The following is a 23,652-nucleotide window of genomic DNA, read 5'->3' as shown; positions in this document are numbered from 1 at the left end:
GGGGTCAGCCAAGCACTTATCTTCAGAGTGACAGAGAAACATTAATTTTGCAAGGTCCTCTACTTCATTCTACTGCAGTGGAAATCCAACCAAGACCTTATCAGTCCAAGAGATCAGCCTTGGAGCTATGTAAGAATAAACTCACCTTGAACAGAATAAACTCAGGTAGGGAAAAGGATGAATTTTAATGTCATAGATTTGCAGTTTCGGATACAAAGCTGCCTTCAATCTGTGCATAAGTATTATTTTTACCTTTTAATTGGGACTTCCTATCTTTCTGTAGCACCTCAGATAATACAGAATTCAAGGTTTCCTGTTTCTCTGACTCCATTACCCTAGGATGATAGTAACCTTTCAGTCATTTAACTTCTCCCCAACTACAGGGTGCATTTCAGGCCCCAATTATGAAATTGGCCATATTTGTCTTTCATTTTCCTCTTTGTACTCTTTTCCCCCATACTGGATCCCTTTGTCCTCTTTCTTTGTTTTAATCTCACTTGATGCCCTTAGCAAATGAAGTAAGAACTAATTTATAATGAAGTTAGATAATCTATATGTTCTTTTTATCCAGAGGAATTGTTACTTAAGGAAGGCACAAAGCAAGAAGTGCCCCAAGTAGGTTAGTTACTTGGTAGTTCTTTTTATTCACTGTTTTATTACATTCATTCTAAAGACATAAATTCAATACTTCCTATGTGCCACACTCTGCAAACATAGATGACAAATACAGGTGCTGTCCTTAAAGAACACACCCTCCAGTGAAGGCACAGACATGAGAGCATCATGATGTAGGGTGATAAAGGGAATCATAGAGGCAGACTAGGGTGTATGTGCAATGGCCTTTCTACCAGGATTAGCATACTTCTCAAGGATGATGTTTTTCCCAAGAGCATGAAGGCTTGGGGAATATTTGAGATATCAGCTTCCAGGTCCTTAGCAGTTCATGTGTTTTCTGTCCTGAAACTGACCTTTCTACTGGATTTTCTTTTTCTGCCTACCTTCTCACAGTAGTCATTCTCTGACTTTAAAAAGCAAAGGCTTACTAAGGCAAATCACCTTCAGATATCGGAACCTACATCAATGATATCAAAGAAAGGAACAATTCAAAATAGTGGTTTCTGGGCTGAGAAAGTAAATAACTTTGACGACTAAGAAATCCTTTTACAAATCAGATGTTTCTGATGCTTTGCTTTTAACAAAATTGGCATATACTCGTACATTATTAAAAATAAAAGTTAATGCTAGATCAGAGAGGGATTTTTTTTGTTTGTTTTTTGGTTTTGTTTTTTTGCTGATAACTCAGAAGGTAGTCAAAGACCTGAAAGACACTGGTATAACAAAATATTTTCCATTCCCATATACATATTTATGTGAACAAGGTTTATCATGCATAGTCTTTAAAAACTAAAACTAGAAAGAAAATTTTGGGGAGTACCCTGCCACATTCTAAAAAATAATATTTATAACTAGGTACATTAATTTAAAAGTTATAAATAAGAACTCTATTATGTCATTAAGAGATTAGTTCCAATAAATTTAACTTTTTCCACGTGAAATAGTCATCAAAATGTAACACTGTGTTTATATCATTGTGACTAATTGTATACTATAGATAATTATAATGATAACTCAATCCAGAAAAACATCTAACACTTAGAACCTATTGTCACACAAAATATTTTAAGGAATATTTAAATACTATTTATTTACTTATTGTTTGCAGAGAAGTATAAAAGAGTTATCAACAAAATATTTTCCAACACAAAAACGTTAAATTTAGATACGTTACCTGGTGGATATGAAATGGAAATATAAGTTCAAGGAAAGAAGAGCTTGTTAATATAAGTAAAAATAAGATGAATCAAGATGAAAGGTTCAGAGGAGAGGAAATGAAGGTAGAAGAGACCTTTAAGGGGTGGGGGAGAAATAGGAAATACCAAAGTACATATTCCAGAAAAAGCTTTGCAAATCAAGGGGACTGCAGGTGATTATCAGCATGGAATTGTTGGGAAAAGGAATGGGGAAATCAACTTAGCAGCACAGAGTTGCTTGAAGATGGCAACTCATTGCAATCTCTGGAGTGACTCTTCCCTGTTTCTCTCAATGAGATACGTTGAGCTCTCATTAAAAAATACAGCTTTCTGAGCGTGCTCAGCCAGATGAGTTCATATTTAATTCAAGACCAGTGATTTTGAAGCCTTGGCAAAAGCTGGATGAGTTCAGTCTGGACTTTCTCAGCTCCTACTGGATTTGGAAGGTTCAGCTAACAGAGTTAAATGTCTCAGGCCCAAGAAAATAAAAATTGGTAGTTGTCAGTAAGATGTGATAATCTTTGTTCCCATTCCTAACCTGAAATCTGTCCAAAAGATCCAAGTCCAGCTAGTCCATTAATTGGAAAAGAGTTAAGTGGCAAGCAGTTTGTCATTATTTATTGCTCATTGAAGAAGTTTCTCTAATATATGTGAGTCATAAAAGAGACAAAAAAAGACAGAAAAAAATGTTCCATGATATCATCCTTCAAGGCTCAGGTCTTCCCAAGTAAAATTGTGGTCAAGAGAATTTGCCTGAACATGGATGGCAGCTGGCTTTTAAAGATATTTTTGGAAAAAGCATAGCAGAACAATGTTGAAAAGAAGGCTGAAACTTTTGTTCTGCTTATATATAAAATGTTCACAGGTAAGTTAGTTAACTTTTAACTCCAAGAGTGTCAGTGCTAAACATAGATAACTAAATAAAATGTATCATTTTTTTTTAAGATGAAGAGGAAGAGGAAAGAGGAGGGGGAGAGGGAAGTCAGTCAAAGAGTTTTTAAAAGTCTGAAACATAGAGGGTTCCAGCTTAAGTTGCAGATATTGAATTTATAGTGGTGTCATCACCGGTATGTATTTTTCTGCAGGAATTCTAAAGTCCAAAGAAGATTTTATAGAGTTGGTGTGATAGAAAGGTAAGAGGACAAGAGCATGTAGGTAACTGGCAAGAAAATTGTCAAAATAATGGACTCTGATTATCAAGGCTGGATGGAGACTGGACTAGAGGCAAAAGAGGTCGTGGCTGTAGTTGTGAGTGTGTGCAGAATTAAAGACCCTAGTAGACAGGGGGCCACAGGTAGGTTTGCAGGGCAGTCACAGGCAGCAAAAAGAGTAACCAAGATAAATTATTATAGGCCAAGAAGCAGGAGTGATAAGATCAGAGTGCCACCAGGGTGTGATATTTGAGGACTTAGGACACTGGAATGGTACTTAAGGTAATAGTTAAAATCCAAGGAAAAAGTATTTTGGAAGTTTCTTGGGGCAATTAATCTGTTAATTTCTGTTATGAAGATAAATCTGCCTTGACCTGAGCACACCCATAGAAAGATGGTTTGTTGTCTTAGGATTTTATAAACACATACTGTCTCTTTTTAGATATGTAAAGTTAAAGACAAGAGTCCCAGATTTGCGTTGTATCTACACAATTAAAAAAAAAAAATGAGGAGAGAGTGAGCAAGATGTGAGAAGGAAAGGGAGGAAAGTGGGGAAAGTGAGGAGAGGGAAGAAAAAGAAGAGACTGAGAATGAGTATAAATCTAATTCTGTGGATTTCTTTTGTTGGAACTAAACTCAAGTTTTGTTTTTTCAAGTCAACTAGATCTCATCATGGTCTTAATACCAAAAAAAAAAAAAAAATTGTCCCACTTTTAAAATGGGAGGCAATCACATTGACAAAATGGCTGTCACTGAACCTACTCAGGTCTTTCTCTTGCTTTCCACATCCTGCACCACAACCATAAAAACAATATGATGTTTTATTGAGCATCTACTTTGATCCAGGCTCCAAAAAAATCTAACTACTTGGAGTTCCCATTGTATCTCTCTCTCTCTCTCTCTCTCTCCCTCTCTCTCTCTCTCCCTCTCTCTCTCTCTCTCTCTCTCTCTCTCTCTCTCTCTCTCTCTGTCTCTCTTGCTCTTTCTCTCTCTTACACACACACACACACACACACACACACACACACACCTATGTGATCTTTGTTCTTGCAGTTTCTTCTCCCTGGACTACACTTTCTTCTGCACTTTTCCTCCTGAGACATTTCTACCCTTTCTTCAAAGCTTAGTAAAGCACCACAGATTTTATGATGCCGAACAATTAGGCAGACAAAGTTGCATTTTACTCTATTAAATTCATTACTACTGCTATTGTATTATAACTGTTGATGTCATTTTTCTAGCCACAAGGTTGTGTTTATTCCCAAGACCAAATACACTGTAAGGTGAATAGATGGTATTAAATAAATATTTGTTGAATCAGTAGTCTGATGCATGAATCAATTAATGAATAAATCTGCACCAATATCTTCTGAACTCTTTCTGTACCAGTAAATTGCTACATACAAAGGGGAAAACACTGGGCGCCAATCACAATTTCCAAAAAGGTAATAGCCCTTTCAAAGACATTCTGCACTATTTGCATTATAACTTATATTGGTGGTGACAATGGTAATGTTCTTATTGATAATTTCAGGAACTTTGGTACCAATTCAGTATCAAATACAAGAAATGAAATGGGATAATGAAGGGTTTGGAACAGGCACATTGAATTGAGGCCTTGTGTTTCTGCTACATATTGCATAAGCTCTTAGTTTAACTCTTTTCCTGCTGACTCCCACCTCTCCCACTTGTTAGGGTATTATCTTCGCAGTTTTCATGGGACCAACCTGGTATTTTTGGAAATGACACTCTAAGTAATTTAAGTATAGGATAGTATGAGCTGATGAAGTACTGTAATTTAATTTTATTGCAACAGTAAATAAATGCACAGTATAACGTGCTGAGATAGTCTATTGATCTTTTCAGTCAATATTGGAAGAAAAATTCCTAACAAAAATTAAAATTAAAATATTCTTAGAAAAGATATTATTTTCAGCTTTTAATACTACAAGTAAAATTGGTAGGGTAATTGTTTCATTGTACACACAGCTAATACATACATAGATGACCCTGAACTGAATTCACAGCTGATCAGGTCACATACAGTAGGCATACATTTAGTACAAGGTTACTTATTATGTTACCTCTTGGAAGTAATCAGCCTAAGAGTAGGATACACTTGTGTGTTTATGTTCAGCCAAAAAGATGTCACAAAATTCAGGAACCCAAGGAAACCTCAAAGGTGTTCCTCAGAGATAAAGTATTTCTTTCTAAGGGCCCAATTTCAATTTATAATCTTGATTATCTATTCAGCATAATAAAAAATAATGTGATTTAGTATTGGAGAGGATTTCAAGAGAAAGACAGAATTTTCATAATGATAAATGATGGTTACTTTTTAAAGTAGAAGGAATGCTTCAGAAAATATGATTAAAAACAAACCAAAAAAAACAAGCAAAGAACTACAAAAACTTTCAATACTGGGAAGATTGTTTACATCCCTAAACAACCGCTTTGGATATTTTAGATTTTAGTTTGACTAGGAAATAATTAATAATCCTTCCTGATGTGTGAATCAAAATTATTTTCAAATGTATACAAATTTGACCTGAAAATGTGTCATATCCGGAAATCAATTTCAGTTTTCCTGTCACGGAAAGTCATTGGCTCTATATTGATACCTTTGTAATTGGAAAACGTTTCAATTAAATGTAATCAATCCATAGAAAATGGCTACTATGTCCCACATACTGTGATAGGCACTTGAAGATACAGAGAGATAATTGATGTGCAGTTTCTATTATTATGGACTGAAAATTTTAATGGTCCAGTTCCATTTAAAACTTGGGAGTGGCTGCTGCGACCCATTGAGGGACATATGAAGAACTTAAATTTTTACAAAGTTGACATGGGGGATTCAGGAATATATCACAATAACAAATTATATTATTTTTAAGTATTGGAATTCCTTTTTTAAATACCTCAAACAGAGGTTTGCTTTTTAAAATGTAATTCCCTCCAAATAAGTATATTTTCCCACCATGGATGTTATACACAGTGCATCCTTTAAGAATCTAAAGCTTTTTTTTTCAAGAAAGAAATTTTATTTAAATAAGGCATTTAGCTAGGTAATTCATATTGAATTATTGTTGCGGTTAAAAATTAAATGATCTCCTTGAGACATTTTTTCCCCCTCATTCGCCAATATTTCTTCTTCCCTTTTGACATGACTGCTTTACTGCTTCAGATGTTAGAGAGGATTAGTCCTTCTATACATGAGGCAGGACTCTGATTCAAAAGTGATTCTGAGCCAAGCTATGTTAGAACCGTACATATTTTGTCTAATAGAAGAATAAAATTTCTACATGGAATACTATATGTGTTCATTCTGGGGCTTTTCCCTCAAATTCTGTCCTTTCAACAGAATTGAGCTTACCTTGGTAGCTCTCATTATAAAAGGTGATAAGAGAATGGATTGATCTTGGAGGAAGCAAGTCCTTCAAATAATAGCTAACCTTTTACTAGGGGAGAAACGGAACATCTATGAATACTTCAGTAGGAAAATAGAGTACACCTTTTATTCTGTTTGTTTTTTGCACAAGTTTATTAGATACAGAAGTGGAGTCTGAGATCTTAGAAGTGCCCTAAGTAAATACAAAATCAAAAATTTAAGTGGGTCAATACTTATTTAAATAAGTCATAATATACCTTAAAATGAGTGAATACAATTATGTCTAGAAACAACATAGGTTTCTACCCTAAGCAATAGTATTTTTTAAATGAATTTTTTTTTAGGAAATGAGAATAGGCTCTCTCCCTAATCCAATCAAGCTAACTGAGGTCAAACTGATGAAAACACATTACTGACGAAAACTGTAATGTGTGCTTTTTTTTTGTATCTTAACTGACCCTAAGAGAGCAAATAAGTTTGATGATTGAAAACACAATTAATTTAACAATTAGAACTTCTCAGTGCTTACTTATTACCATTCAAGAAAGAGAAATATTTGTAAAATTAATTCTTCAATTTGCTCTAATTTTTTGCCAATCAAGCCACATGCTGGTTACCAGATTAGATTCCAAGATACCCTAGAAAGATGTTCTGGTTAAATGACACAAAGTTATGTAACAGAATAGTTCTCTAGTGTCTGATTATACCAGGATTACTATAAATATGGCACTCAGGACTGGGATTAGGTCAGTCATCACTCCAGGTGCCCTTGGGTATAGCTCCCTCATACTTATTTGTGTTTTCTTCCTTCTGAAACATGTACCAGAGCTTTCATGTGAAGAAAATGTCTCAGGAAGAATGTCAACTCATTGTTGACTATGTAATTATTGCTTCTGAGACACAGATAAAAGCTTCTAGATAACCTGAACTTGGGTCAAAATTGAGAATTCTAAGGTCTGCACCTGATAATCTGTATTTCTAATGGAATAAAGGTAAACATAGGGCCAAGAATGATCATTTAATAAATATTTTGGGAGATTTACTATGTTCAGGGAGCCACTGTCAATAAGAAAGACCAAAAATTAAAAAATAAAATAAAGCCATTTGATTATAGCTTCCAGGACAGAAATAATTAATAATCATTGAAACACAAAACTGAGAGGCAGATTCATAGTTGGCCTAGAAAATAGGGATGAAGATCTCTACTTTCCCCTGCCCAGGAGAGTGAGAAGTGAATTCCTCTTGCCAGTGCCCTTCTGGATGACCAACCAGGAGACAAGCTCTCGTTGGCATTGTTCAGAGATGTAAGCCCCACCCTGCACATGGGCGGAGTCTCACACGTGATCCCCTGAAGGAGCACGGAAAGGAGCCGAAGGAGCTTGTCAGGCCTTGTGTTTAACTGAGAACCCTGAACTCCTGCTCACTCCTGCCTGGAGGCCTCAGTGCAGCGCTGATACTGAAGAAGCATTCATCGTCATGCCTGATTTTGCTTATGCTCAACTCTACTGCTGCTACGACTGACACTTGTACGTCAATGACAGTGCTAATAATGACCCTGATAACATTTTAAACTTGCATATCCTCCATTCATTTCAGAGCATTCTCATTCTACTTCATATGAATCCTCAGACAAGTCTATAAGCAAAGAAGATAGCGACATTTATCCCATTCAACAGGTGAGAACTTTGCAAATCAAAGTGGTTGTTTGGATTGTCACAACAGGTTATTTATTTCTGAGAGAGCTTGGAAATAAGATCCAGCAAATGACTGATTCCAGAGGTACTTCCTTCTATTGGTCGCAACCAGGCACTCTGAATCCCAGGAAATGCTTTCTTCTGGGTGTATGGAAAATTCTGGAGGTCTAGAAACAAGAAGACATAAAGAGATCACACAGGCTTAGCTTTATTTCTGTCATTGTCCTCATTACTCTTTTTAACCGTCTCAGGCCCATGTGCCCAGAGGGAAAATAACAAATTAACATTCTTCTTTACAACTGTCATAAATCTTAATTCATTCTATGCAAGTGACTGGTAACTTCCCATACTCTCCCAGCCTTCAATATGTTCTCACTCCAGCAGTACAGAAGGTTTCAATCTTATAGACAGGGTTGCCGAGTTGGGATGGAACTGGGGAATGGAAACAGATATTAACACAGATATTGGATCAATGCAAAAAAAATTTTAAAAAATAAGTTTAAGGTAGAAATGTAAACAGAACATTTAGAATACTTTTATTTCTCTAGATCTTTATTGAGAATGCCGTAAGAAGCTTTTAAGTATTTTGGGGGCAAAATCCAGGGAAAATGTAAAAGACAAGAAAGAGTTACAGGATGATTTTAAACAGTACATTTTTTAAGTGCTTTCCTTTTGAAAATGTCTGAGAGACTCATTCCATATATGTACAACCAAATATGCTGTTCCCTTGGACATTTATCCTGTTTTATTACCTTAGTAGCTAATCATGTAAAGGAAGTAGATTCTGGCTTTTGTTCATTCCAAACAGTAAAAAGAAAGTAAGCTTTGAGAACTTGAGCTCACAATGTAATTGAAGAGAAAAATAATCACAATTAAAACGGATAAAGGTTGAAGGAAAGAGAAATGGCTAGAAGAAGAGAGCTTAGCAACTCAGAATGTAGCAAAAATTATTGTCCCTGGAAAGAGGGACAATGGTGACTTCATTGCCAGCCCCTGGCAACAGGACTTAAACTTAGTCGGCTTTGGATTGCCTCCTACTGCAAAGGAAATACTTTTACTTTAACAGACAAAGGTTAAATTATGCTTAGATGCTGACCTAGGGTATCTTTCCTTCTGATGACTCAGAAACCATAATTGCTCATTGTCTACTGAATTCCTATAAATACAGGACAGAAAGGCCTTTGAAGTACAGTTGACCCTCACTGGAATAGCACAGATTTGAACAATGCAGATTCACTTACACGTGGAACTTTTTCAGTAAATACGTACAATATAGTAAATGTATTTTTTCTTCCTTATGGTTTTCGAAATAGCATTTTCTTTTCTCTAGCTTACTTGATTATAAGAATACAGTATATAATACATATAACATACAAAATATGTATTAATGCACTGTTTATGTTATCAGCAAGGCTTCCAGTAAACAGTAGGCTATTAGTAGTTAAATTTTTTAGGAGTCGAAAGTTACACACAGATTTTCGACTGCACAGGTGATTGATTGGCACCTCTAACACCCGAATTGTTCAAGGGACAACTATAATCTAATTCCACTACATACCATGTTCAATAGGGTTTTCTGTCTGACTTTTAGCAGAATGAAGAGAGAAGAGCCCATGCCTACAAACAGGTGGTAAAAATCTGAGTTTCAGCTCAGTCTCTGACTAGCTATATGACTTCTGTCAGGTGCTTTAATCTGTTAGGGGCTCATTTCAATTAAATGTGTAAGGAAGGTGTTACATTTTGTATGTGCTTGTATTAGGGGCCATGTTCTTATCACTAAACTATGAGTGGAGAGTAACAGAATATAGATTTTCAACAGCCTTAATAGCTGACTCAGTATGATATGCATATATCATATATATATATATATATATATATATATATATATATATATATATGTGTTCTTAGTGATGGTTTTATTTTGAGTAAAGTGGAGATGATTACACAAGGCCAGACACCTGCTTCATTGCTACCATTCATGATCTAAAACTAAGTTGGGGGAAGTGAGATGTCTCTTCATACTTCAAGTACAAGCATGTATGGAGGATTTGATATTACTATGATTAAATGGCAAGAAGTTTCCCTTTCCTTATTGATTTTTTCTTCTGTGATATTGAGGGTATATATATTATGTGTGTGTGTGTGTGTGTGTGTGTGTATATATATATATATATATATATATATATATATATATATATCTGAAACTATATTAGGTTGGTGCAAAAGTAATTGCAATTTTTGCAATTATTTTTAACCTTCTACATCACAATTACCTTTGCACCAACTTAATACTTCATTTTTCTGATTACAAATGCTTCTGCAACTGTGAACATTTAATGTCACTACGTTTTTTCCTCCCCATTCACTCCTGCTCAGTTAGGGAGTGCATTTTCTTATGCATTTGTGTTGAGTTCTCTATGTAGCCAAATTTCTGCTTTGGAAGGGAAGTAGAATCATGGAACTGAGTAATCCAGAGCAGTTGTCTGCCCTAGCATATAGGTTTGAAATGCTCCAAGAGGTGTCGTGTATCAATTTTTGCATCCACAGCACTTAGCCCTGTCTCTGGTACAGAAAATGGTGCTCAAAATGTGTCTATGGTACAAAAGTAATTGCGGTTTCAGACCGTGAATTTTAAATCATTATAACTAGGCTCAAACACATCTTTATTAATCAAAACAGGAGCCATTACAATCAACACATTTTTGCCAATGAGAAATAAGTTTGTTTATTCCTGTAGTGTAAAAATCCATGCTTTGGGATTCAATGAACTCTTAGAAAGCATTTTCTGCATCCTGTTGGTTGTGGAAGCATTTTCCCAGCAAAAAGTTGTCAAGATGCTTGGAGGAGTGGTAATCGGTTGGTGAGAGGTCAGGTGAATATGGCAAATGAGGCAAAATTTCATAGCCCAATTAGCTCAACTTTGGAAGTATTGGTTGTGCAAAATGCGGTCTGGCATTGTTGTGGAGAAGAATTGAGCCCTTTCTATTGACCAATGCCTGCTGCAGGCGTTGCAGTTTTCGGTGCATCTCATTGATTTGCTGAGCGTACTTCTCAGATGTAATGGTTTTGCTGGGATTCAGAAAGCTGTAGTGGATCAGACCGGCAGCAGACCACCGAATAGTGACCATGACCTTTTTTGGTACAAGTTTGGCTTTGGGAAGTGCTTTGGAGCTTCTTCTTGGTCCAACCACTGAGCTGGTCATTGCCAATTGTCATATAAAATCCACTTTTCAACACACGTCACAATCCGATGGACAAATGGTTCATTGTTGTTGTGGAGAATAAGAGAAGTCAACACTTCAAAATGACAATGTTTTATTTTTTTTTATTTTCGGTCAGCTCGTTAGGCACCCGCTTATTGAGCTTTTTCACCTTTCCAATTTGGTTCAAATGCCGAACGACTGTAGAATGGTCGATATTAAGTTCTTTGGCAGCTTCTTATGTAGTTGTAAGAGCATCAGTTCGATGATTGCTCTCAGTTGGTTGTTGTCAACTTCTGATAGCCGGCCACTATGCTCCTTATCTTCAAGGCTCTCGTCTCCTGTGCCAAACTTTGTGAACCACCACTGCAATGTATGTTCATTAACAGTTCCTGGGCCAAAAGCATTGTTGATGTTGCAAGTTGTCTCTGCTGCTTTACGACCCATTTTGAACTCGAATTACGAAAATCACTTGAATTTGATGTCTGTGTAATGTCATTTCAATAGTCTAAAATAAATATAAAATAGACAGCAAGTAATAAGTCATTAGCAAAAAATAAAATAAAATAAAATAAAGCAAGAAATGCACATTAAAATGATGTATAACATAACCACATTTATTTAAGAATGTATTCCAATATCAAACGGCAAAGTTCAACAATGCAAACACTGCAATTACTATTGCATCAACCTCATAAATTGTATGGGGATATTTAAATATAGTTGTTCAAGAAAAACATACCGAATGATTAAATTGTAAGTATGTTGACTAATGACTTATTGAAAAGTGAACTCACACTTGTATCCACCACCTGGTAAGATACAAAATATTACCAGTATCATAGAAGCCCTCCCTGTGCACCTTCCCAAGAACTACCACTGTTCTTTCCCAAAGAGAACCACTGCCTGACTTTTAACATGATTGAGTATTTTTGCCTGCTTTTGAACTCTATATGACTGGAATGTTACAATACATACTCATTAATGTCTGGCTTTTTTCACTTATCGTCAGGTTTGCAATATTCATCCATGTTTTTGTTTGTAGCTGTAGTACACACATTTTCACTTTCATATATTATGCCATTTGTGAATGAAACACGCTTTTTCTTTTAATCCCTTCTACTGTTGATGGACATTTGAGTGGCTTTCAGGCTTGGGTTCCCGTGAAAAATATTTCTGCGAAAATTCTGGTATACTTCTTTTGGTGTAAATGTGAAGATATTTCTGTTGGGTACATACCTAGAAGTAGAAACACTGTTTCATTTGGTAGACATTTATTCAGGTTTGTAGATAATTACAGATAGATTCCCAAAATGGTTGTGCAAGATTGCATCCTCTCCAGAAGTATATTACACTTGTAGCTGCCCTACATACTCACCAACACTGTATTGTCAGTCTTTTAAATTGTAGCAATTGTGGTGAGTGTGTGATGGCATATCATTATGGTTCAATTTACTTTTCCTTCAATTCTAATAATTCCAAATGCCTTTGATATATTTATTAGCCATTTGGATATACACTTTTGTGAATCTCCCATTTAAGTCTCTTAGTCACGTTTTAAGTGGGTTATCAATCTTTTTCTTATTTATTATAAATTTCAATATAAATAACATACATTATGAATACAAATTCTTTGTTGCACATGTATATTATAGGTATTTTCTTCTCACTCTGTATCTCACGTTTTCACTTTATTAATGAGGTCATTTAATAAGGAGAAGTTATAAACTTTAATGTACTCAATCATTTTATTCATTTATTGAAAAGATTGTCTTTTCCTGTCTGTCCTGTGGAACTACCTTCTCATAAATCAAGTATAAATGTGAATCTGAACGTTATCCCTTTCCAGTGGTCTACTTCTCTAATTTTATGCTAATGTCACTGTATCCTAAATAATTATTGCAGCCTTCTAAGAAGGTTGATTATCTTGTATTGTTGGATCTTCATCTTAGTTCTATATTTCAACTTAATCTTGAGTCTTCTTGGCCCTTTGTATTCCCATACATACCTTAAAACCAGTTTATCATTTTCCACAAAAATAAACTGTTAAAATTTTGTATTGTGATAATATAATTGCATTGAATCTATAAATCAATTTATGGAGTTTTAACTTCTTAAGACTATAAACTCTTCCAATTCTTTAATATAGTAATATTTTATATTATCTCTAGAATGTCTAAACATCTTTCATTACATTTCTTTGTAGGGATTTGATATTTTATTGAGGCTATTGTAAATAACATGTGTTTAAAAATATTTTCTAAATACTGTTTGGTATTATTTAGAACAGCAATTGACTTTTGCACATCAACTATGTATCCAGCACCCTTTCTAATTTTACTTATGAATTGAAACAGTTAATTTGAATATGTGTGTGTGTGTGCGCGCGTGCACGTGTGTGCACTTGCATATACAGTCAATCCTCATTATTAACAGATTCCGTATATGCAAATTCACCTACTTACTAAAACATATTTGTAATCCTTAAATGCATATTCATGTAACATTCATGGTCATTTGTGAATATGTACAGAATTAGCAAAAATTTGAATCAACCCAGCACATAAATTCCTATATAGATTGAATAAAATGTTACTCTGCTTTCTTGTTTCATCTTGTTTCATCTCTCACACTATAAACAAGTGTTTATAGTATGAGAGATGAAACAGTCTTTCTGGTGCTACATTTTTTTCATTTTTGTTGGTGATTTTACTGTTTAAAACGGCCTCCAAGCCTAGTGCTGAAGTGTGTCTCGTATCCCTAAGTGTAATTAGCCTGTGATGTGCCTTACAGAAAAGATATATGTGTTAAGTAAGCTTTGTTCAGGTGTGAGTTATAGGGCTGTTGGGCATGAATTCAATGCAATGAATCATGACTATATGTGTGAATGAATATATATACACACATATATGAATGAATACATATATATGTGTGTGTGTGTATATATATATATATATATATATATATATATATAGCTTTAAATGGCAATGCATATAAAACAAGGTTATGTATTGATTAATTAATGAAAATAATCTGACCAAAGGCTCTCAGACACTTAACCCTATATTTCCCTAGAAGCAATTGTTCAGTATTTGCTAGTTCAGTATTCATGTTGACTTTATAGAACATAACAACTACAAATAACTGGAATAAACTCTCTTTATATCTATGTATCTAAATATATTTCTCTATTCTGTATTATTATTATTATTATTATTTGCATTATTTGCATTATTGGATAGGATCGTCAATATAATGCCCAAATATTTGTAGTTAAAGTGAGCACACTGAGCACACTTGCCTTGTTTCCTAATCTTAGGGAAAAGGCTTCTAATATTTCTCCACTAAAACTCATATTTACTGTTCTTGGGAAGAGTGACACCAGGAAGAACCTCTGAACCTTGTGAGTAAAATCCTCCAAAAAACTTCACCATAAAAGTAATGAGAACCTTGGCAAAATATTTTCAAATCAACTTTTTCAGATCTCTGGAAATTAGCCAAAGGATTTCAAAAGCTGGGGAGAATTTGTTAAAGAAGCATGGCTGAATCTTGGTAATAATGGTGTTCTTTATGACACTTTCATTCACATTTCCTTCCTCCTAGCTCTGTGGTAGCCTTGAAGGTCAACAATTCTGGAATCAAGGTGAAAACCGGCATATTAATAGCCACTGAAAGTGGCAGAATGGCATTGGAGTACCTCCAAAGCCCATCCCTAGAGAATGATTGTATATATGATTTGTCCTGTGTGCCAATTCCCTCGAAAACCCCACTCACAGGGTTTGGGGCCAGAGTATATATGAGAAATGTCTGTTCCTTCCACTCAATTTTGCTGAAAACATAAAACTGCTCCAAAAATCATCTATTAATTTAAAATAGAAAATCTTTTTAAAAATTTGTAAAATGAACAGAGATTAAGACCTATGGCGCACAATCAAAAGTGCCAACATATGCATAATAGGCGTCACAGAATGAAAGGGGAAAGAAAGAGACAGAAAGAATACTTGAAGAAATAATGGCCAAAAATTGCAATATCTGATAAAATATATCTACACACTCAAGAAACTCAACAAATCACAAGAAGGATAAACTCAAAGATATTCATTCCTAGACACATTATAACAAAATAGTTGAAAGACAAAAAAAAAAAAAGATTCTTGAAAACAGCAAATGAAAAGCAACTCATCAAATAAAAGGAATTCTCAATAGAATTAATTGCTGCTTCCTGATTAGAAGCCATGGAGTCAGAAAACAATGGGACTACATATTCAAAGTGCTGAAAGAAAAAGGCTCAGCCAAGAAGTCTATATCCACTAAAACTATTCTTCAAAAATAAAGGACAAATTAAGATACTCCCTAATAAACAAAAATTGAGAGTTTTCTTTGCTGTCAGACTTGCCATACTAGACATATTAATGGGACTCAGGCTGAAATAAAATAACTCAAAATAGTAACTTGATTTTAGAGGAGGGAATAAAGGACATCAGTATGATAGATAAATAGATAGATAGACAGAAGGTATATATATATATATATATATATACACATATATATAATCTTTGTGATACAAACTCAGATTCTCAGCCGCAAGTCCATACCCACAGTCTTTGAATACTTAGAGTAAAAAAAAGCAAAAAAATGGTATGGATCATTGGTGTATCTCTTTCACAAGAGAGAGAAGTTTAGTTCCTTTATTATTTGTTTCCACAACTTTCTGATGCCATCAACCAGAATATTTTAGTAGTTTGTCTGGTGTTAATCGTTCTGGGCAGGTCCATCACAGGCTGCAAACTTCTGCTTTATGCCTAGAAATGTAGGTCTCCTCCTCAGATGTTTTAATCTTTATTTAACTTTATATCTGAGATATTTCTCTTCTACATAGCATATATTTTTTAAAGATACTGTGTGACAATCTTTATGATTTAATTGGAGTTTAAGTCCATTTGTATTTAATATGACTGCTGATATTGGGAGATTTAACTACATCTTACTATTTCTTTCTATTTGTGTTACAGATGTCCTTTTTCCTCTCTCTCTCTCTCTCTCTCTCTCTCTCTCTCTCTCTCTCTCTCTCTCTTTATCTTTTTATTTCATTTTGGGTTAATCAGTATTTTTTTATTATACTATTTTAACTTGTATTAACTTATTACTTATGCAAACTTTTAGTATTGTTTTAGTGTCTTAGAGACTTCAGCATGCAGCACTGATTAATAAAAATCTCACTTAAAATGGAATTTTAAGTACATGCCAGAAAATGCAAGAATATTAAAGTACTTTAACTTGATTTTCCTTCTGCATTTTATTGTATTTTAAAATATATTTTAATCCTGCTCATAGTTTGCATACTAACAATGAGAACTATATTGTTCTTGTTGCTTTAAACCAGGATTCAGTGAACTACAGCATTTGGGGACAAATGTAGCCCCTAGTGTGTTTATCTATGGCTTGATGGCTTGTGAACTAAGAATGTATATATATATGTATGTATATATATACATATATATATAAATGAATGAAATATATATATATATAAATGCAAGGAATGAAAAACATGCAACAGAGGACATATGTTGCATGCAAAGACAAACTTTTACCCTCTGACCCATAACAGAAAATTTTTGCTGATCCTACTTTAACCAATCAATATTAATTTAGATTTATCAGCAGATTTACCTTTTCAGAGATCTTGCGTCCATTTTGCATGATCAGGTTTCACCTCAGTTCATTTTATTTCTGCCTGGTGAAATCCCTTTACCATATTTGTTATTTCAGGTGTTGGCAATACATACTCTCATTTCTGGTAGATAATTTTGCTTCGTATGAAATTTCAGCTTGTAAGTTATTTTATTTTATCTCTAGTCATCATTTCTTGTTTAAATTCAGCTCTCTGACTTATTATTTCTCTTTTGAGTGTAAAGGATTTAGTTTTCTTCTGGTTGCTTTCGAAATTTTTCTCTTTAGCTTTGGTTTTCTGATATTAAATACGTTCTAGCTAGTTTTTGTTTCTCTTTTTTCTTGTTATTTTCCTTGATATTTGTAACACTTTTCTTTTTTAATTTTTTAATTTTAAATTATTTTTTTTTTTTAATTAAAGTTTATTGGGGTGACAATTGTTAGTTACATAGATTTCAGGTGTACAATTCTGTATTACATCTTCTATAAAGCCCATTGTGTGTTCACCACCCAGAGTCAGTTCTCCTTCCGTCATCATATATTTGATCCCTCTTACCCTCATCTCCCACCCCCCTCCCCCTTACCCTCTGGTAAACACTAAATTATTGTCTGCATCTATGAGTTTTTGTTTCTCATTTGTTTGTCTTGTTCTTTTGTTGTTTTTGGTTTACATACCACATACCAGTGAAATCATATGGTTCTCTACTTTTTCTGTCTGACTTATTTCGCTTAGCATTATACTCTCAAGATCCATCCATGTTGTCACAAATGTTCCTGTATCATCTTGTCTTACCGCCAAATAGTATTCCATTGTGTATATCTTCTTTATCCATTAATCTATCGAAGGACATTTTGGTTGTTTCCATGTCTTGGCCACCATAAACAAAGCTGCAATGAACATTGGAGCACACGTGTCTTTATGGATAAGTGTTTTCAGGTTTTTTGGGGTAGATACCCAGGAGAGGGATTGCTGGGTCATATAGTAATTCTATTTGTAATTTTTTAGGAACCTCCACATCGCCGTCCATAATGGCTGCACCAGTCTGCATTCCCACCAACAGTGTATGAGGGTTCCTTTTTCTCCACAACCTCTCCAACACTTGTTACTATTTGTCTTGTTGATGATAACCGTTCTGACTGGGTGAGGTGATACCTCATTGTGGTTTTTATTTGCATTTCTCTGATGATTAGTGATGTTGAGCATTTTTTTATATGTCTGTTTGCCATTTGTATATGCTCTTTGGGAAAATGTCTCTTCAGGTCATCTGCCCATTTTTCAATTGGGTTGTTTGTTTTTTTGTTGTTGAGTTTCATGAATTCCTTGTATATTTTGGATAGTAGCCCCTTATCAGAGGCACTGTTTGCAAAAATCTTCTCCCATTCTCTTGGTGGCCTCTTTATACACTTCTTGAATCAGCAAATTAATGTCTTGAAACAGTTTTTTAAAATTCTCAGCCAGATTATTTCAAAATGCTCTAGCTGATTTTCTCTCCACCTTTTTCTGGGACTCCAATTATTTATATGTTAGAGTGTTTCACCAAGTTTCACACTCCTCTTATGATTTTTTTTTTTACATTTTTATTTATCTTCTTTAACTTCAATATTTTATAATAATCAATCCTATAATCCTTTTTCTCCTATATCTAACCTACTATTAAGCTTATTATTATTTTTTTTTATTTCTAGAATTTCCATTTACATGTATGTAAGTATGTATGTATATATATTCCAGTTTTCTGATAAAATTGTCCATTTTTTTCAGGTATAGAATTCCCTTTTGGTTCACATGTATAGCTTTTTGGTTTTCTGCAATAATTTCCTACTTTTTTTCTTGGATATTTTAATCCTACTTATTTTATAGTCCATGACCATTAACTCTGTTGTGGATATTCTGTGAGTTTGTCTCTAAAGTCTTGCTTCTCTTGATTTATAAATTATGCTATCTTGTCTTTTTGTTTTCCTGAACATTTTTGATTGAATACTAGTCATTGTACATAGCTATTTTGAGGTAAAGGAAGATGTTATATTCCTCCAGAAAATATTTATGTTTAATTTCTATGTTTAGATGGGAACTAGCAATTCCAAATGACTTTAATTTGATTGGAGATTATGATCATCTGAGTCTGGGATTTAATTCCTGTCAGGCCAGTTCTTGCTGAAAACTGGTCTCATCTCTCTGGGTTTCCTTCTCATAGGCTTTGGGCTCAAAACTCTTCGCTGATTCTTTTTTGTTCAAATTTTCAAGGCCACCAAACCATTTTTATTTTTATATTTGGGCCAATTTTCTAGTTGTTGTCTGTGTGACAGTCTTATTATTTTTTTTTTATTAGTGTTGATTATCCTGTTATTTCAGAAACAGAACACCTATAAAGACATATTTTTAATTATCATCTAATATTTAGAAAAAGAAAATAAAGATCATTGAAAATTAAAAGTGTTTAGAATAGTATATAGTCTGGATTTTAGAAAGACTACAAACATATGCACACATAGCCTATAATTTTGTCTTTTCAGTTATTGTAAATATATATTTTACTCTACTTGCAAGATACAGCATATTAACCAGTAAACTATTCCACTCCTTTGGAGGGTTGTTCTGTGAAGGAATATTATTTTGATTTAACAAATTTAGGGAACAATAATGAATTATGGGGATATCTCCACTTCTTATAATACTAGAGAAAATATAATTAATAAATAAGAGGAAACAGAAAAGAGAAAAAAGATTAAGTTTTGAATTTTGGAACCTCACCGGAATTTATATGGTGAACAACTGGTCTGCTCATGAGATGCTTTGAGATTTGACTCAACAACTGGACATCCCTCTTTAGCAAGTTATTGTAGATAGCAGTCCAGTAGTGATCAAAATTTATTTAAGAGAGTCATTGTTTCCATGACCAGTAACATCCTCATTCAAAAGGACATTTAGGGGGTCAGAGGGCATCTACTGGTACTATTACTTCCCTTTTAATACATTGTTTCCCAGAAAATAAGCTGCTCCAAAAAACTGCATGTTATGAACATTATGGAGTGTGTTAGTTCGTGAATTAATAAGTTCTTTATATTGTTGAGATAGAACTTCCCATGAACTATGTAGCCCTGAGCCCTGGCACTTACACTATGGTAAAATAATACATGAATGTCAAACACAATGGCGATTTTGAGCTTTATCTAAAGCAAGTATCCATAATAGAACCCAGAGATACATAGGAAATCAAGACATTTATATGATATTGGATAGGGCCATCGAGATTAGATCACAGGGGGAAAATGCATATAGAAGGATTTTTTAAATAACTCTCACAACTTTCCCATACCTCTTGGATATGACTCCCCAAAACTCATTTGTGAGTCATTTGTACCATATCGGGAATTTTTTCTTTTCTTTCTCTTGTCAATTTTCAGTCATCTGGGATGAGAATAAAAGGATGGATAGATGAAGGAACATTCACTAGATAATGATTCAACATCCCACATGTGATTCTAGCAAGAAGTTTAAACTTATTAGTGTCTATTATATCGATTTATCCGGTTATAATGTAGCTAAATAGATAATACAGAATACCAGATATATTATCATGAAGGAGAAAATGACTTGTAATCTTGGTGTTGAAACAATGAGATAACTATGATCAATAGCACTGTGGGTCTATATATGTACCAAAAAACGGACCACAGCATGGTCAATATAATCAGAATGGTACAGTAAAGATAATATTTGTTGCTATTCACTATCACTAATGCCAATAGCAATAACAATTGGATGTGAGCATTTTGCTGAAATTCTGGACAGAGTGTGGGGTAGTGGATGAAGTGGTTCAACTACCTTCCATTAAGTATACGTAGAAAGTACCATATTTAGCATGACAAACCTTTCCCAGAGAAAAACTGAAGAAAATTTGTATGTTATAGAATGGTAGTGTTAAATAATGAAAATATCTGAACCTCAGTATATAGCCACTGAAATACTGAGTAGAAGGGTGGGAATAAAAATGGAGTGGTTTCCCACAACTGTTGAGTCAAGTTTTGAAAAAATATGATAGAGAACTTGGTACAATGGAAGGCAAAAATGATCAAGAAAAAATAAACAATGACTCAAAGTTTGAAACGATATAAATAATGTTAACAAATGACGAAATTAGGTCAGCTAAAGAAAGGGAATTAAGACATGTGATTATTAATTCCTGTGAGGGTGGGATTTGGATGGACAGCCATGTTTACTGTTATGTAATATGAATATACGCATATATACAGATGAACAGATGATGTGATATGTCTGCCTTCTGATACACTTAAGTTAATCATATATATCTTACTTGAATTATGAGAAAACCCTATTTTGTTAAAGCAATGCATCTGGTAGGCTGGTACTCCCACTTGATTTCAAATCTGCAGAAAGTCTAGTAAAGATTATTGCGCCATGATTTATGGAGAATGCCCTTAAATTAGTAACTAATTGTAGCACAGGGGTCCATGTGGATCGTACCCTTCCACCCCCCCTTTTTTTTTTCTCTCCTGGATTGTGAAATAAATTTACATATAGATTTATAATGAATTTCATGGCTTTGTTTTTGTTTCTATGTTTCATTACTTAGTACTACATTTCAGTGAATTCTTCTCCCTATCTCAGCCTGAGTCTTTTATGTGTCCCATGAAATGTCTGTGCCATTCCATGAAAGGCAAAGCGGCTGTTGGAGGCACTTGATATTGCTCAAACAATGTCCCAGGGTGCTCTGTAATTTCATAAAAAGTCAGTCAGGGGAGGGTGGAGCTCTTTGATGTGCATAAAGGGAACTTTTTTCTGTAAAGAAAAATGGGCACCATTGCTTTACCATTTGCATATAGATTCCCCCCTACTGCTACCTGAGAAAATTAAGAGCTTCCACCCTATCAGTTTCTTAAACAAGTTCTTGAGAATGTCCACATTTATGTCAGCACTTTTTCGACATCCTAATGATGCTTTTGCGAGGACTATGGCATCTGTATGGCTTGTTACCAGCCTAATGAAAAGTTGCTTTAGGTGTCAAAATAAATCTAAGAATGTTCCACACTTTAGCTGACTGTAATATATCATCATGGCCTGCTTAAGTAGTACAAACTGCAACATGATAAAGCAGCTAACAGAAACCTATGAGAACCAGTAGCTGGGATAATGGCCATTCAGTGTAAGGATAATATAGCAGCAATAAAAATTTCAATAACCAAAGGTTATATACCATACTTTTTAATGGAGTTCTTGGCTAGCGGAGCTTCCTTCGACTGTAGACACCTGCATAGGCTGATTCATTACGAGCATTCCTCTGACTTTCTTCCAACTTGGAATAATATTAGTGAGCTCCTTCCTCAGGTCTTGAGATTCTCTTTCATTTAAATTGTACTTTTTCGGGAATTGGGTTAAGTTTTACCTGTACTTATAGGTTAAAGTTCCAAATTGTTTTGTTTTGTTTTTTTTCTAAAGACATAGTGCATTCAATGGTTTTGTGATTTTTCTAAATGAACATACTATTTCCTGCAAATTGAAAGACAGAACTCTGACTAGCAGGAGGACACATTCCATAGTTTGATGATGACTTACTGACTTTTTCTCTCTTAGACTGGAGTCTCACCACTCTGAAACCCATATTGTTCTATCTACCATTGCACGTATGCTCTTTCCTGGGACTTTCCTTCACGTCAAGACCCACTGAAACCCTGCCCATTTGTTTTTTCCTATCTACTCTACATATCAAAGGTTTTCATTTCTGTGAAAACTTCTCTAATGGTCTTTGCTAGACTTTTTTTTTCCCTTCTCAAGAATGTTTATCCTATAGTCATTAATTAGGCCAAAGTCTTCTCCTTATTATAGAAAAATAAAATAAAATAAACTTTTATCTAACACAGTCAATACATGTGGTTGGTTTGCTAATTGAAAGAGTTAAGGAGAACTGACTCTGGGTGGTGAACACACATGTGATATTAGATGATGTAATACAGAATTGTACACCTGAAACCTATGTAACTTTACTAACAATTGTCACCCCAATAAACTTAAAAAAAAGAGTTAAAGTATGAAATGATTATTTAAAAGGTATGCTTTTTAAGTTTGTTATTCTAACTTAAAAGATACATAAAATAATTATTTAATCTGTTGGTGTTGCCCAAGACTTTAATTTGAATATAAATCTGGTGATGGTAATTTATCACTATTTTTCCTATATATACTGTTCTCTAATGCATCATTTATTATTTCTGTATTAACTTCTTTAAAATAGAGGAACGTCAAATAAATGAACATACAAAACAAAAGAAAAAATTGAGCAACATCCTAAATATACTTTTGTAAAAATCTAAAGGAAAAATACTTATCAACTTCTATATTTTTTCCTCAAATATTTATTGTTATCCTGCCTATACTGAATTTCACAGTAATGTTATGTGGTGGCTCTTTTTGCAACTAACAAATTCACTTTAATAAACCTTTCTAAAGCACCACATTAGCTTCCTATTGCTGCATAACAAATTACCCAAAACTTTGCAGCTTAATTCAACACACATTTGTTATATCACAGATTTTGAAGGTCAAGATGCCTCCCACAGCTTAGTTGACTCCTCTGTTTAGAGGCTATCAGCCAGACTATAGGTATCAAGGTATCAGCCAGACTATATTCTCATGAAGCTCAACAAGGGAAGAATCCTCTCAGGAGGTCTTTCAGGTTGTTGGCCAAACTCATTTCCTAGTGGCTTTGTGACTGAGAG

At 34.3% G+C, this 23,652-nt stretch overlaps 1 pseudogene; it reads right to left on the bottom strand.

Annotated features, from left to right (window-relative positions):
- Window positions 1-10,713: 10,713 nt before the first annotated feature.
- LOC109458277 (histone-lysine N-methyltransferase SETMAR) overlaps window positions 10,714-23,652 on the bottom strand; it is a 46,139-nt pseudogene continuing 33,200 nt past the window's right edge.

This window comes from Rhinolophus sinicus, linkage group LG09 (assembly GCF_036562045.2).
Source record: "Rhinolophus sinicus isolate RSC01 linkage group LG09, ASM3656204v1, whole genome shotgun sequence".
Taxonomy (NCBI): Eukaryota; Metazoa; Chordata; class Mammalia; order Chiroptera; family Rhinolophidae; genus Rhinolophus; species Rhinolophus sinicus.
The sequence above is the reverse complement of the archived record's forward strand: the minus strand, read 5'-3'. Positions and strand labels throughout refer to the sequence as shown.